This window comes from Trachurus japonicus, chromosome 10 (genome assembly GCF_045865225.1).
Source record: "Trachurus japonicus isolate A0001 chromosome 10, Traja_1.0".
Taxonomy (NCBI): domain Eukaryota; kingdom Metazoa; phylum Chordata; class Actinopteri; order Carangiformes; family Carangidae; genus Trachurus; species Trachurus japonicus.
In genome coordinates, this window is record NC_140916.1 from 33,279,344 (window position 1) to 33,295,613 (window position 16,270).

General features: G+C 42.3%; 1 protein-coding gene and 1 long non-coding RNA gene across 2 annotated transcripts in view; both read right to left on the reverse strand.

The window, feature by feature from the left end:
• Nucleotides 1-16,270, reverse strand: part of hspa9 (heat shock protein family A (Hsp70) member 9) — a 353,332-nt gene that overhangs the window by 204,587 nt on the left and 132,475 nt on the right. The window lies entirely within an intron of this gene.
• Nucleotides 7,622-9,346, reverse strand: LOC146980305 (uncharacterized). Its single transcript, XR_015036826.1, has 2 exons — nucleotides 8,581-9,346; nucleotides 7,622-7,915 (listed from the first exon to the last, which is right to left on the reverse strand). It is a non-coding gene; the product is annotated as an uncharacterized LOC146980305 (long non-coding RNA).

Below are 16,270 nucleotides of genomic sequence, written 5' to 3' on the forward strand. Positions count from 1 at the left end.
TGTTTAAATATAGACTGAATCCTGAGTGGATCAATTATAATCCTACAGTTTACATCAGTTAAGATAGTTCCCATGACATTATTAGATTCCACAGAGAAGTCGTGGTTTTCAAATCTGAGAAAGAAGTCATTTAGTTCATTTGCCTTCCCGAGATCATCATCCGTAGTGAGGCGTTTCTTGGTGGTGTTCATATTTGTTATTGCTTTCATAGAGTCCCACAGCTTTTTTGAATCCATTGACATAAAAGTCTGCTCTATGATATCCTTATGATGCTTCCTGGCTTCCCTCAGCCTCTGGTTGAGTTCTCTTTGCACCATTTTCAATCCTGCTCTGTCATTATTTTTAAAAGCTAGCTTTTTCCTATTAATACAATCCTTCACACTCTTGGTGATGTAAGGCTTGTTGTTGGGATACACAACAATATCCTTTTTAGTAACCACATTATCTGCACAGAAATGAATGTAGTCTGTTATTGCTTCTGTAGCCTCATCAATCTCCAAATCAGAGAATATGTCCCAGTCTGTGCAGAGAAAGGACCCTTTAAGTGTTTCTATGCTGTCCTTGTCCCACACTGTCACTGTCTTAGTTTGTGGTTTACTCCTTTTAAAGACAGTCTTATAGATTGGAATTAGCTGGACAGTGTTATGGTCAGAGTTAGACAATGGGGGCAGTGGTTTTGCAGTATATGCATTTTTTATATTTCCGTAACATTTATCTAAGACTCTGTTCTGTCGTGTGTCGCATGTCACATATTGTTCAAATCCAGGGAGAGATAGTTCCAATTTGCAGTGATTAAAGTCCCCGAGAACCACAATTGGGGCTCCCGGTGTACGTTGCAGTTGTTGGTGAACGCAGTCTGCTATTCTAGTAGCAGCTCTTGCTGCGTTCCCACTGGGGGGGACATACACCGCACATATTAAAACATTTCCGAACTCCCTCGGCAAGTAATGGGGTCTTAGAGACAGGCACAGCATCTCTACGTCAGCTGTGCATACAGTCTCTCTCACAGTGTAATTCTTACACCAGCTGTCATTCACAAACAGACAGACCCCGCCCCCTCGGCTCTTCCCTGACAGCTCTGTTCTGTCCGCTCGGATGAGCGAGAACCCGTCCAGCCGAATGAGGGAGTCTGGAATATCTTGATGGAGCCACGTTTCTGTGAAGACCATCACGCTCGATTCCCTGTACTCGAAGCAGATTTTGCTGTTCACACGGAGCTCCTCCATTTTGCTCCTCAGCGATCTGACGTTGCTGAGTAGCAGGCTGGGCAGCGGGGGTCTATTTCCTCTTCTCCGAAGACGCTGCCGTATTCCGCCTCGTCTGCCTCTCCGCCGTTGTCTGCCCCTGGCCGGTTGTATTTTCAGATCATCAGGCAGATCAGCCGGTGGGATCGATCCCATGGGACGGAGGGACATCAGTGCATGTTTGGAGTAGCACAGTGACGGTGCCGGCTTTGTCTCCTCGCGTGTCTGAGCCGCTGTTTGATAAGTCGTCAGCAGTTCCCAAACAATCAGTGCCAAGAGTACTCCTTGTGCAAAATTCGCCATGGTGATCAGTCCAACATACACTTGTTGCAGTCACACGACACAGACCAGTAAAAGTAAGACGATCAAACAGTTAAAACATTTAAAAAAGGCATAAAAACGGCAGCAGCACGCGTCCGGGTCGCCAGCAGAGCAGCGCCACCATTGGGACCAGTGACTCACTGCAGAGTCACAATGCAATGCGAGTTACAATGCAAATGCATGAAGCACGCTGACCGGTAACGAGATGTAAACAGAGCAGCATGGTGGATTATAACCTGTTAGAGCTGGATGGCTGCAGCTGGGACTGTTTAGACACCAAGAGTGAAGGTAAGAAATATTTCCTTTAGGTTTATCAGCTGTGTCAGTGCTGAGGACTGGGGTGTGTGGTGGAGTGTGTTTGAGGTCACGTTTAGGGTGTGTATCAGAGACAGTCAGTGAAGTCCAGCTCTCCTGCCATGGGGCGTGGTGTCTTTGCCTGCAGCAGGACCATATCGCGACACGCCCCCACCGTTCTGAACCAGAGAAAACTGCTCATTTATTGACAACTTTGATGCAGAATTTTATATACTTAACGACTTTTTTAGTTCTCCAAATTTGACAGAGTGGTTAATAATATATTTTCCTGTGGTATTATAAACTTAAAGCACATATTTATTCTTGGTTTACCCGGTCTTTAATGGTTTTGTTAACAGGTAGATGTTTAGATTATAACAATATCATATTTTGCTTAAATTTCCATTTGTCATTAAATGTTTAGATTGTCACAATAGTCAAATACTGGTATATAAAAATAGAAGTGATTAATCAGAAATGCATTGACAGTTCTAACCTTTATATACATTCTACCTGTGTGTGACTGGGGTGTCCTCTGTTTGCCACTGTTTCAGACCCATTGTTGTAGCCCACCTACTGGATGGAGTTATAAATCTCCACAGCAATGTGACTAATGTGGCATTTACTGAGGACCAGGCGAATATCGACAACATGGCCACTGTGGTAAAAGCGGCAATGAACATTGAGGGCAATGTTGTCCTCACAGACGGCAGTGGGCGGAGGATCCTGGCCTCCCCAGGGACATCTGGTAAGTTATTAATATTATTTTTGTTCTAAAAAAAAGATATGATTGTATGCGAGTAGTAAGAATGTAGATGATGTTGTATGAGCAATGCAGCATGTTAACCGATCCTACCAGGTGGTCACCTGTCACTGTGCAGACTTGGTAGCTAGTCTGTTTGCGTTACAACTGCTGTGACAGAAAAAATAATTCACAATCACAGTGTTTTTCTTTCAGTTATGGATAGATGAAAACTTACTTACTTGAACGTTCTATAAAGCAACAAGTCATTCTAGTGTTTTTAACAATTACCGGTAACTACACAGACTCTTTACCTACCTTTCAACAACACTAATATCTTTGTCTTGAATTAGGCCTAGAGTATTGGCGCAGAGGAGCAAGGAAGGTGGTAGCCTTCCCAGAGGACCTCTTTCAACAATTTTGGAGGAATAAGCGAAGGAGGTAAGAAGGATAACATTTTACAACTTCAGTGTAGTTACTTACAAATAAACACTTCATATTCACTATCAAATATGAACTGGGAATTGTATCCCTTAGCTTGTTGCCTTAACTGCAGTCTATACAATTGTTTTGTCAAACAGCATACATACATACACATGTACAGTATGTCATAATTGTTTGTTTGTTTTTTTAATTAAGGACAAGCCAGGGTAGTTTTTCAGAGGTCCATGGGGCAATCGAAGATTTTATCCAGGCTGCCGGGGCTCTGCCCTCTCTGGCGGCAGAGATCAGAGAGGGGCGGGGAAGCCTCAGCAGGCAACAAATGGAGGTTCTCCGGGACACTTTCAGGTGTCTGATCTGCAGATGTAAGTACAATTTTAAGCCTTCAATTCTGCTCTTGTAATGCCCATGTCTACAGTTTGCATTATAGCATGAAGTAATCAGTTTATTTGGAGAATGTAAATTTCTTTTTCAAATATTATTTCTAAACTACAAGCCTGTCAGAGGCCATGGACATTATCAGGAGCCCTTGAGAAATTCTTGTTTTTGTTCCTTTTTGAGTTCTGTTAATTGAATGTTGAGTTCTGTAAATTGTTAGTTGAGTTCTTTTAATTAAATGTTGAGTTCTGTAAATTGTTAGTTGAGTTCTTTTAATTAAATGTTGAGTTCTGTAAATTGTTAGTTGAGTTCTTTTAATTAAATGTTGAGTTCTGTAAATTGTTAGTTGAGTTCTTTTAATTAAATGTTGAGTTCTGTAAATTGTTAGTTGAGTTCTTTTAATTAAATGTTGAGTTCTGTAAATTGTTAGTTGAGTTCTTTTAATTAAATGTTTGAATGTCAGAACATGACTCTGATGTGTTTATTAACTGCACTGTGCTGATGTTTTTTCATGACAATGAAGCAAGAAACTGGTCCTAACCTTACTGACATGCACTGAGACAGGCAGTATAACAGACTTATTCTTCAAATTCCTTAGCATCTAGGCACTTATTGTAATACATTTAAAGTAACACTATACATCAACTACTGTAAAATTATTTAATTTAGTTCCCACCCATGATTACAGTAATAGCAGTATGTACACATCCTACAACACACTATTTCTTCAAGTTAGTGGAGATGTTAGAGCTCCTACCAGTTATTGCAGACATTAGTGTCATGATAGGCTTTGGAATGTGGCAAGAAAGGGAACAATTGCACAAGTAATATCTTTGTTGCATTTTCTTTTTTTTATTGACAAGAGTTAGGCCATGTTGTATACAGCATCCCTGATGAAAACAAACAACAAAAATACCACCATGACTTATGACTTCTCTTTCTGTGACCAGTATGAGCTACTGTGCACGTTTCATCTGTGTCCTGGACAAGGAATAACCATCTCTTCTCTTATCATCATCCAGTAAATTAAAAGGCAGTGTTTTTTTTTTTTTAAAGTATATTTTTCGGCTTTTTTCCTTTATTTGATAGTGATGACAGTAGAGATAGACAGGAAATGGGGAGGCAGAGAGAGGGGGAACGACACGCAGGAAAGGTCCGCCCGACGCGGGACCCGAACCGGGGACGCCTGCGCTCTACCCACTGCGCCACGCACCGCCCCTAAAAGGCAGTGTTTACATACAACAATGAATCAATGTACTTTTCAGTGAAATACAACTTACCTTTATTGCTGTACACTCAAAATGTATTGGGTTTCTTATTTCTGTTTTACAATTGTTTCAGATATCAGTTGCCATGCTTTAAACCATGTGGTGCCAATCTGGAACTTTTTCATTACCGAAGAATTAAGTAAGGATGTGTTGAGGTTAAAGTCAAGGTTCTCTTTATTGTCATCAAACACTTTACATACTGTGTTTCGAGTCTAAGAGCCCTGCACCTGTGACTGCAATATCTCTGACCTGATGAAGGAGTTGGGACAGGCTGTCCAAGAGGTGAGAGGAGTCTCTAACAATGCTTTTGCTCTTGACAAACAGCAATCTTGTGCAAACTCTGCAGTAGATGGGTAGCTTGACCCTGTGATTGTTTCTTCTGACCTCATAACCTCAAATGCCCTCTTGTCCGAAGCACTGTGTCAATCACTGGTTAATACAGTTTTTCTCAATTGCTAAAACACTAAACCCTGTTGTCTGAACCAAATTCTCAGTTGCCTGAACCCACTGATTGAATCAGTCACTCTTTTGGCAAAACCATCAGCACTTTTCACCTGTTTAGACACATCTTACCAACACATTTTCATTGTGATGCACCTGTAAAGTAAAGCACAAGTTTCACCGGTTGAACACAACAACTCAAAATTGATAACACTTGTGTCCAATGATGTGAGGGCACATATACTGTAAGCCAGTTCAGGATGAAGTCCTGTGGCCTGACCCAGTACAGAGAAATTACGCTGTGGCTGAGTTGTGCACTTCTCATTTCTATATTTTTGTACTTTATTTTTACGTAGGCTTACTGTATACAAGTGCTAAATGCACAAGATTTCTGTTTGTCTTTGTACTGTACAAGTGCTACGTGTAAATGCACAAGATTTCTGTTTTTTGTACTCCTTTTTTTTTTACTATGTACAAGTGCTAAATGCACAGGTTTTTTGTTTTGCAAGAGGAGAAGATGAGAGGCGACAGGGTGAAGAAAGAAAGGATGAGGGAGGGAGGGATGAACTGGGCAGAAAAAAAGAAGGAAGGAAAAGGGGATGAAATGGATGTGGAGAGGTAAGGAGGAGGGTGAAAGAAAGGGAAGGAGAGAAGTGCTACAGTGTAAATGCACAGGTTTTTTGTTTTGCAACATGCATTTAGCCTACAGTGAACGATAAACATTTACAGTTTTTCTCGATTGCTAAAACACATTTCTCGAAAGCTTCTCTAATTTTCTCTAAACTGTGAACACAAACCCCAATTTTCAAGCTACATTCACAAAACCTCAGACTCTTGTTGCAAAACCAAACTTTCACCTCAAAACAGTTCAATCTGTGCCCAAAACTGAACTATGTTGTCAAATCGTGCCCCGAGTCAATCAAAATTAAAAACACTACTGAGCTTCACTAAACACTACATAGACAAATAGAAAACACAATGCTCAGCACATGAAGCTGTAGAAATAAATGTTTGTCCTTCACTGTAAGCTAAATGTTGCAAAACAAAAACCTGTGCATTTAGCACTTCTATCCTTCCCTTTCTTTCACCCTCCTCCTTCCCTCCCCATGTCCATTTCATCCCCTTTTCCTTCCTTCTTCTTTTTTCTTCCCAGTTCATCCGTCCCTCCCTCATCCTCTCTTCCTTCACCCTGTCGTCTCTCATCTTCTCCTCTTGCAAAACAAAAAACCTGTGCATTTACGTAGTAGCACTTGTACATAGTACAGTACTGTAAAAAAAAAAAAAAAAAAAAGAAGTACAAAAACCAGAAATCCTGTGCATTTTACACGTAGCACTTGTACAGTACAAAAACAAACAGAAATCTTGTGCATTTAGCACTTGTATACAGTAAGCCTACGTAAAAATAAAGTACAAAAATATAGAAATGAGAGGTGCATTACTCAGCCACAGCATCATTTCTCTGTACTGGATCAGGCCACAGGACTTCATCCTGAACTGGCTTAGGCTATGTGTGCCCTCACATCATTGGACACAAGTGTGATCAATTTTGAGTTGTTGTGTTCAACCGGTGAAACTTGTGCTTTACTTGTGTTTGACTTTTGCCACCTGTGCTCAGCATTATGCAACACAGGTGCATCACAATGAAAATGTGTTGACAAGATGTGTCTAAACAGGTGAAATGTGCTGATGGTTTTGCCAAAAGAGTGACTGATTCAATCAGTGGGTTCAGGCAACTGAGAATTTGGTTCAGACAATAGGGTTTAGTGTTTTAGCAATTGAGAAAAACTGTATTTCTACAGCTTCATGTGCTGTGCATTGTGTTTTCTATTTTTCTATGTAGTGTTTAGTGACTGCTCAGTAGTGTTTTTAATTCTGATTGACTCGGGGCACGATTTGGCAACAAAGTTCAGTTTTGGGCACAGATTGAACTGTTTTGAGGTGAAAGTTTGGTTTTGCAAGAAGAGTCTGAGGTTTTGTGAATGTAGCTTGAAAATTGGGGTTTGTGTTCACAGTTTAGAGAAAATGAGAGAAGCTTTCGAGAAATGTGTCTTAGCAATCGAGAAAAACTGTAATGACAATATATTTTCTTTACTTACTTATAGTCGCCTTTACATAGTAAAACAAACAAGAACATATAATACATGAAATACGACAAAGGAAATAATCAACACATGAAGTGAAATACAGTTTAAAGCAAGTTTCTAAAGGTGGGTTTTGAGCAATGATTTGAAAGCATTTCAGTCTGTACAGTGACAGATGTGTTGGGGAGAGAGTTCAAAAGGGAGGGGGCAGCGATGGAGAAGGCTTTGTAACCCCAGGTTTTGTGCTTGATCCTGGGAGGAGGAGCGGAGGCAGTGGGGCGGGTGTGATGGTCCAACGAGGTCAGTGAGGTAGGATGGGGCCTGGTTCTGGAGGGCTTTGAAGGTGAGGAGAAGGACTTTGAACTGAATGTGATAAGGAATTGTGAGCCAATGGAGGTTCTGGAGGTAATATAAATTCCAAATTCATTCATTAATTGTTCAACATTTGTAAAAACCTGGCACCCAGCATGTCTGTGTCTTAGTACTATCCTTTGCACTAGAAAGCAGGCTGTGTTTCGCTGTGAAAGCCATTCTTAGTACCGGTAGGTACAGTTTGGAGCTCAGAAAGCAGACATGTTGAAGCTCCTTCCAAAGCATCTGAGGTGAGTGACACTCCATCCACAGGAGAGCAGGAGTACTGATGGGCAGGCTGGTTGGTGTAGGGGCAGAGGAAAGGAGGCGCTGCAGATGGAGCTCTAGAGAAATCTGTGGAAAACACAGATGGTGTAAGACCAAGGCCAAAGTACAATAGATAATGACAACACAAAAAGAGAGGAGAGGAGAGGAGAGGAGAGGAGAGGAGAGGAGAGGAGAGGGCTTCATGTAATGTGATGTGTCCCCCAGCAGTCGAAGCCTATACTGTAGCTGTGTAGCTATACAATGGTTCAGAGCTACCTGAACCAGCCCTAACTAAAAGCTCTGTCATAGAGGAAGGTCTTCAGCCTAGACTTAAATGTAGTTAGTCTTTGACCCATGGAGAGAGCTGGTTCCACAGTAAAGGAGCCCAGTAACTGAAGGCTCTACCTCCCAGTCTGTTTCTAGAGATAATGGGAGTCACTAACAGACCTGCATTCTGGGAGCAGAGTGCTCTGCTAGGACAGCAAGGAAGGATGAAATCTTTCAGACTGTGTATACACGACTCAAAATACTGTAGTATTGTGCCAGGCCTGCGTGGAGCTGGCGTGGTGCTATAATGCTGCCACACACCACATCATAGAAGAAGACAAAAAGCTTCCCCACTGAATTCAAACTTTAAACATTATAAATCGATGAAATGATGACAGGGAGTCGTGTCCGTGGAAATGTGGTGATCAAAATGCCCTGAATGTATCTAAATGATGGACTCTACTCACTGGTTACTCTCAACTTACCAGCTCTGGCTGTTTCAAGCTGATCCTGGTGCTGTCATAGGATGAGTTCACGCATCAGCTCACGGTGGACCCACATCTGCCAAACAGGGACACACATGACATTTCATATTTCATTTAGACTTAGTTTAGACTGCTTTGTAGTCTGCGTGGACAAACATGATGCTGGTAATAAGTTACACAAATTCTGTGAACACAACTAGTGTTTAATAAATAAAAAATACGTATTCATTCACTTCTACCATAAATGAGGACATTTCTCACAGATTTAGAGAAGAAAATATTCAAATGAGGTGCAGTTAAAGAGCTGATAATAACCAAAGATGTAACGTTAGCATCCAACAGCTGTTGATTAGCTACAACCGCTAGCTAGTTTACCTGTAAACAATTAGCATTGCTGGCGTTGATTTTCTTCTGGAGCTAACCGTTAGCAGGTCAACAATTTAAATACTGGTTGGAGAAGTTAGGTCGAAATTATGAAAAACAACATAACGTCTGATCTACTTAATGAGTGAAGTAGTGATGAAGTCGTCAACCACAACAAAGTTTGACTCACTCACCGAGACACTCACCTCACGACGTTGACAGCATCTCAGTGCGATTCGGTGCCCTTATTGTGAAAATCCCCCACGGATCCTGACAGTTGCGGGGAAAGTAGCCGAAATATCACTTTATATCATTTATGAAATGGTAATCGTTTAGGCGATTTGTTGTAAGTTTGTATTTAATTCGTTTCGGGGTTTTTTTTTTCTTTTAAATTGTCCGGCGCTGTAGCCAACATGCTTCAAAACGCGGAGCTTTTACTTTGAAGGCTGGTTCCGGCTGTCGACTTCCTTTTTCAATTTTCATTGTACAAGTTGGAGAAAGGAACAAGCGGGCACTTCGGTGCGCTGAATTGCATTGTACGTCTCACGTCAATCAAACAGGAAATACCCCTAAAAACGACATTTCTCATGATACGAAGTGAACAACGCAATTGAATTATACTTCGTACACGGACCGTTTTAGTTTGTTTTCTGCAGTAAACACAGGTTCTCATTCATCTCAGGCACATTTAGTTGTCTCAACTTGCATGAAATGCATACATGTTAAATTACACATTATTTATTAGGATTCACGGGAGATTTCCTGATAGTAGTGATCACACACGGCAACAGAGCAACCCATCTTGATGTAAATAAACGATCTTTGGCAGATCATGTTTTCCCATTGGATTCTAGTCCGTCACGTGATGGCACACGGGTCCCTATTGGACAGGCTTGACTGCTCGGCTTCTGGGTAAGCTAACGTTACAAACACACCGGTGGGGTTGGTGTAAAGGCTGAAATAGACAAGAAACAGAGCGATTATACACCCGGCATCGCCGACAATGAAATAATCCTAGGTTAACCGGTTAATAATTTGTAACCGAATAGCAGATTGTCTATTCGGGTACTTGAGTAACCGTGCACATCCCTAGTATGACCACATTTAATGTTATTGTAGCAAATTTGATGATACCACATTCAAACACTGTTATATTACGGTGTTTTTCCCATTTCCTGTAAAAGTACCGTTTTGGACATACGTGTTTTACGTCGGGCAGCAATGATATATCTGTAATGTCATTTCCACCACTCCTCGTCTTTTCCACCACCCTATGTCATTTCCACAACCACACGTTTTTACGTAAAACACTTTTTAAAAATAGAATTAAGGCAAAGATTGTTGTTGTGTTGATAGCTGTGCAGCTGAAGGTGGGGTATATGTATATGGGTTGAAAATAGGGCTGGGCCAATACGCTTTAGTGCCGATTCGATTCTCCAACGATTTTTGGGTCCCAATGGGCTCTATGCACAGCTTCACCACTTCCTGAATTTAAGGCAGGTCCTTCATTTCCTGTCTTACATTATTGGACAAACTGATTAATCCAGGTGTGTCTGAGTAGTCACAATGGTCAGACACATCTGGATTAATCAGTTTGTCCAATAATGTAAGACAGGAAATGAAGGACCTGCCTTAAATTCAGGAAGTGGTGAAGCTGTGCATAGAGCCCATTCGATTTAAATTGCGATTCTGATTAAACAAGTATTGTGATTCAATTTTACCAAGTATTGCGATTTTATATTTCAATTATTGTGATTTTCTGTGATTTTACACAGAACAGGTTGAACCAAACACTTGATAATACATCATAAGTCATATTTACAAAAAACAATACACACATTTTTTTGTTCTTTTGCTCATTCATGAGTTCCAAAGAGATGGTAAGTGTTTCCGCCCCGTTGCACTGCGAAGTTTCCCCTGTCAGGTGAATGGCGTTTCCCCTTTGGGTTGCGTCGGTTTGTTTTTTTCTATAGTGTTGTGGAGCGACAGGTCTCGGAGCAGAATTACTACATTGCGACTCCGACACCACGAAAATCCTCTCGTTTTTCTCATGTGAATTTATTAGAACCTTATTATAGACGTGACACTGTCGAATCTGTTCCTGTTGGTTCTGAGTGTGGGTTGAATGTAGGGCTGCCACAAACGATTATTTTGATAGTCGACTAGTCACCGACTATTTTTTTCGATTAGTCGACTAATCGGATCATACGTAAATTGAATGTAAAACATACAGTTTATCGCACCAGCATGCAGCTGCTCTTATATAACCACCATTAGATTTCAGCTTGAAGTGTTTAAGGTACTATATGCTAACTAAAAATAAAGAAAATTAAAGCTGGGGTATGTAATCTTGGAAAACTAGCAAGAGAGCGAGCAAGATTTGAAAAAAGCACCTCCTCTAAGTTCCTCCCCCCTGCTCCCCCTCCTGTCAGTGAGTCCGTCCAAGCCACGCCCCCACACGCTAGCACATGCACAGAAGCAGCACGGAGGAGCTACGAGCTACGAGCTAACGAGCTAGGAGTATTTTTGGACGACAACAAACAGAGACATGTCTCACTTACCGTACCTGTAAGTAAACTATATTATTATTAATATTATTTTTGTTTGTTTTATAGCACATCAGTCTGTGCAGACCCAGGGGCAGGTCGGGTCTGAAGGTCTGAATCTGCTGAATCTTCCCGAGGATTGGCTGGATTCAGACCCATCAGCTAAATTACATTGTAGCCTGATTGTGATGTGTTTTCCACTGACAAACGTGTATTTAGTGTTTTTATTAGTCACATAGCATATCTGCCTAACTCAGTTTTTCATTGAAAATGATGCAGGGTGATGCAGAAGTGTTAGGAAAGTAAATTTAGGTCAATATCTCAATTTGGCTACATAAATTAGTTAGGCAGATATGCTAATAGGCTAACGATATCTTTGTTGTTTGATTGTTAGAGTTTACCCGATGACAGCACTGGCTCAGACCCCAGCTACAGTCTGAGCCCTTTTTTTCTCCTGATCTCAACATAATCAAGAACTGTAACAACTGTAAACAATGACATGCCATTTACTGTGAACACAACATTTCTGTTAGAGAGTTCATTGTCATTCATAAACTGTAAAAGGAAAAATATAAACATACAAAAAATAATAAATGAAACCCCAGTAATATTAGTAATAATAAAGGACAACATGATGAGAAAGTCTAATCTTCTTGATGAACTATTCTCTTTACAGGCTAGAAATGAATGACTTGAGCTTGGAAGAATCTCATCAACCCAAACCTCCTGTTTGATACTGCAGATGTCAGCATCAGGAGATGCTCCTCCACCAGGCCCTCCAGCTTCACGTCTACCTAGTTCCTGTGTCTGGAAAATAAAGAGACCGCTACCCAGATCCTCATGGACAGTATAAAGGTTTTGTCCCTTGTAGAGTGTAAACACACTGTAAGATTTACTAGAGCCCTGCCGTTTATATATTTTGTCAAGTGGAAGGACACCCAGGAAGTTAACCTCTGCTCAACTGTCCATGAAGCCTTTAGTGGGCAAACAGTGAAGAGGAGGGTGAAAGAAGCTGGTGCATGGAAAACAACAGCTGTGCCTGTTCCCAGTGCTGTCCTTGACTATAACCACTTCATGGGTGGTGTAGATTTGTCTGACGCACTGATCAAATACTACAGCGTCCACCACAAGTCGATGAAGTGGTACAAGACCTTTTTTTTTCATTTCATTAACATTGCGACCGTTAACAGCTTCATCCTCCACATGGAGCTCTGCAAAAAAAGAATGAGAAACCATTCACACAGAAGGCCTTTAGGGAGAAGCTGGCTAAAGAAATGCTGAACTTTGGCATCAGCTCCACACCACCACATCCACCACCAGTCACCTGCATGCCAATGTTTTATGGTCCTGATGATGTTGAAGGTGATGATAAAAGGAAGTACTGCCAGTGGTGCCATGATACTGGGCACAAACGTGTCAAGACCCGCATCTATTGCAGGAGGTGCCAGGTCCCTCTGTGTTTTGTCAGGGACAAAAACTGTTTTGTGGAGTGGCATGATGTGAAAACCAAACCCCATTTCTGTCCCTAGGGGGCAGCACTGAACCAGTGGGTTGTGTACTGTAGATAATTGTAAATTTATTACTTTGGAGCTGCACAGCATGTTCATAGACATGTTTTCTATGTCTGATGACTGTAGACTGTACCTGTTTAGTGAAAAAGTGTTTTATTGTTAGTGTTGATATGTGTTAAATGCTTACCAACAGCGCGTGCTTTCTGATGACTATAGTGTATGTGGTGCTGTTCTTTTGTTTATTGTTCTTTATTTCTTATGGTGTGTCTTGTAAGCCCATGAGGGCTGGGCACCTCTTTGGTGTATGACACCGTGAAAACAAAAACAAAAACAAAAAAAAAACTAGTTGCAGTTACATACAGAATTACATACATATTGTTATTATAATCCTGTATATATCTGATTTGTATTCTATTCTATATAGATATTCTTCTAAATTTTTGTGTTTCAGTAAAATATCTGCTCCAGTTGGAGCCAAACTTCATTTCTGTTGTATGGTCTTATTTGAGGTCTTAGTATGATGTCTGTATAGTATAGAGGCCTGAGTGAATTTTCAAAATGAGTCAAAAACAGTTGTATTTGGATGAAATGAATAAATTGAGCGTAGCGTTAGTTCTGGCAGGCCACAACGTCAAGCTCTAACTGCATAGCTGTCATCGCCGGCGCAGATCAGCTGATGGCTCAGCTGACTCTGCGTGTCCGCTCCCTATTGGGAAATTGCATTCAGAGCGGGGTATTTAAACTGCTCTCGCCCGACCCTCCTTCCTGCTTCCTCTGCTGCTGGCACTTTTGCAAGCTCCCGCATGAAGAAAATTTTGCTCGTTTTGGTATTTACCTTGTTGCTCCCAATGTCGTCGCCCCTCGTCCACGATGATGAAGACCCGTGGCAATCCGACGGCATCATGGTGGAGCCTCACCAAGTCTCTGAATCAGAGGAAGCCATCGACGAGGAGAGGGCTCCTTCTTCTCTCCGTCGAAGCTCTCGCCTAGCAGGAAAAGGTACCGGCCAAATCGCACCATCAATCGATGACTGGCCGATTCCTAAACTGTTGGAGTTCCTGTTCTGTAATGATGTTACCGCTCCGGTCGGAGCGTCTCACCAGGAACTGTTTGCGCTGTTCCTGAATTGTGCTGGGTTTCCACCTGTAGTTCAGCGTCCTGCCTCCGCTCCTTCTGCCTCCGCTCCTCGGAAAGCGCAGACAAAACGCAAACACTGGTCCCAGAACTCAGTAGTCGCTTCGACTCCAGCCGCTGCCCCGCCGGCCAAAAGAGCCAGAGCCCCGACCACAGCAGTCGCCTCTTCAGCTCCGGCAAACTACGCCATCCTGGCAGCGCTGTCTTCTATTCAGTCTTCCCTTTCCAGCATGAATTCAAGGATCCAGACCTCAGTTCCATCTACCAGCTCTGCGTTCCAGACCGCCGTGTTTACATCCCGGGAACCTGCTGCGGCCTCTTCCTCGACGCAGGCCAGTGACGTCACTCCGGCGCCCCTAGACGGCATCTCTATCCCGCGCAGGATTCTGGGTAGTGCAGTCCCAATCTCCACCGGTGTGCCATTCTACCCTCCTGCTGCTGCCATCTCCTTCAATCTGAGAAACCAGATCCTTGCAGGTAATGATGTCAATTTAGTGAAAATCCTGCTGTGCTCGGATTTTAGTGACAAGCGTGTGGTAGATTGTGGTGATGTGTCTGTGATGTTAAAGGATAGTGACCCTAGACTTTCAAAGACCTTGACGCTAGCAGAATTTACTGTTGCTTTTGGTGTGTTCAGAGATGTAATCTGTGAAGTCTATCCATCCCGTCGAGCAGAATTGGACACCTATCTGGCCTTCATTGCAGATCTTGCTTTGACATACGGTGGAACTTTGTTCTATGAATATCATAAGTCATTCTCTGCCAAGGCCGCCATGTTCATTCAGAGGTTTAACCAAAGACTGGACTGGTCTGTAGTCGACCTGGCTCTAATCAGCAGGCATTGCACTGGTCGCCAAGCTCTCTCCTGCTCCATTTGTGGCTCTTTCTCACACTCTCCCAATATGTGTCCCAAATCCGTGGCTATAGTCCATCCGCCGGCAGTCCCGCAATCCGATGAGACTAAGGTGACACCTTTTTGGACTCCCATATGCCATAATTTCAATGAGAATGTGTGCAAGTTTGTAAATTGTAAATATATTCATGCTTGCAGCTATTGTGGGGACGGTCATCCAAAGTCTGTGTGCCCCCGACAAACCCGCCTTGTGAGGAAGGAAAAGAAAAAATAAAACCTTCAACCCCAGTCAACGTGGCTGAGCTGGGCAAGGCTCTAAAGAAGCATCCAAACCGCTGCTTTGTCAATTATTTGCTAACCGGACTGGTTCAAGGATTCATGGCTGGTTTATTGTGGTTGCCTAAAGTGTCTTTTTCATGTAGCAATCTGCAGTCTGCTTTAAAAGAGCCTGAAGTTGTCGACACTCTGTTGGAAAAAGAAGTCAGGAAGGGTTTTATGATCGGTCCTCTGGATAAATCCCCTTTCCCTGTATCTCGCATCAACCCCATAGGTGTTGCTACCCGGAAATATTCTGGTAAAAAGCGTCTCATTATAGATTTATCAGCTCCTCATCATGATGAAGTTCAAAGTATTAACAGTCTCATTCCACTCCCGCCGTTCTCTCTGTATTATGCCTCAATCGACGATGCCATTAAGCTCATCAAACAAGCAGGTAGAAGAGCATGGTTATCAAAGGCTGACATCTCAGATGCGTTTAAAGTCATGCCTTTACACCCTTCCCAATGGCATCTGTTCGGCGTGAAATGGAGAGAGAAATTGTATTTTGCAGTTAGGCTCACCTTTGGGTGTCACAGCAGTCCAAAAATCTTTGACACATTGTCCGAAGCTCTTTGCTGGATTCTCTTAAATAATTGCAAACTGCCTTTCGTGCTTCACCTGTTAGACGATTTTTTGCTCGTAGATTATCCTCACGCCAAGCCAGACCACGCAATCACCACTCTTAAAGATACTTTCAAAAACCTGGGTGTCCCCTTATCTGAGGAGAAAACTTCAGGTCCACTTCGAGCCATCGAATTTCTAGGTATCAAATTAGACAGTGTCCTCATGCAAGCTTCCCTGCCTCTCGAGAAATTAAACCGCATCAGAGAAATCATGAAGGAACAGGCTTCAAAGTCCATTTCTAAAAGAGATCTGCTCTCCCTCCTAGGTCATCTCAATTTCGCCATGCGCGTGATTCCTCAGGGCTGCTCATTCATATCCAGGCTTCTCGACCTCTCAAAATC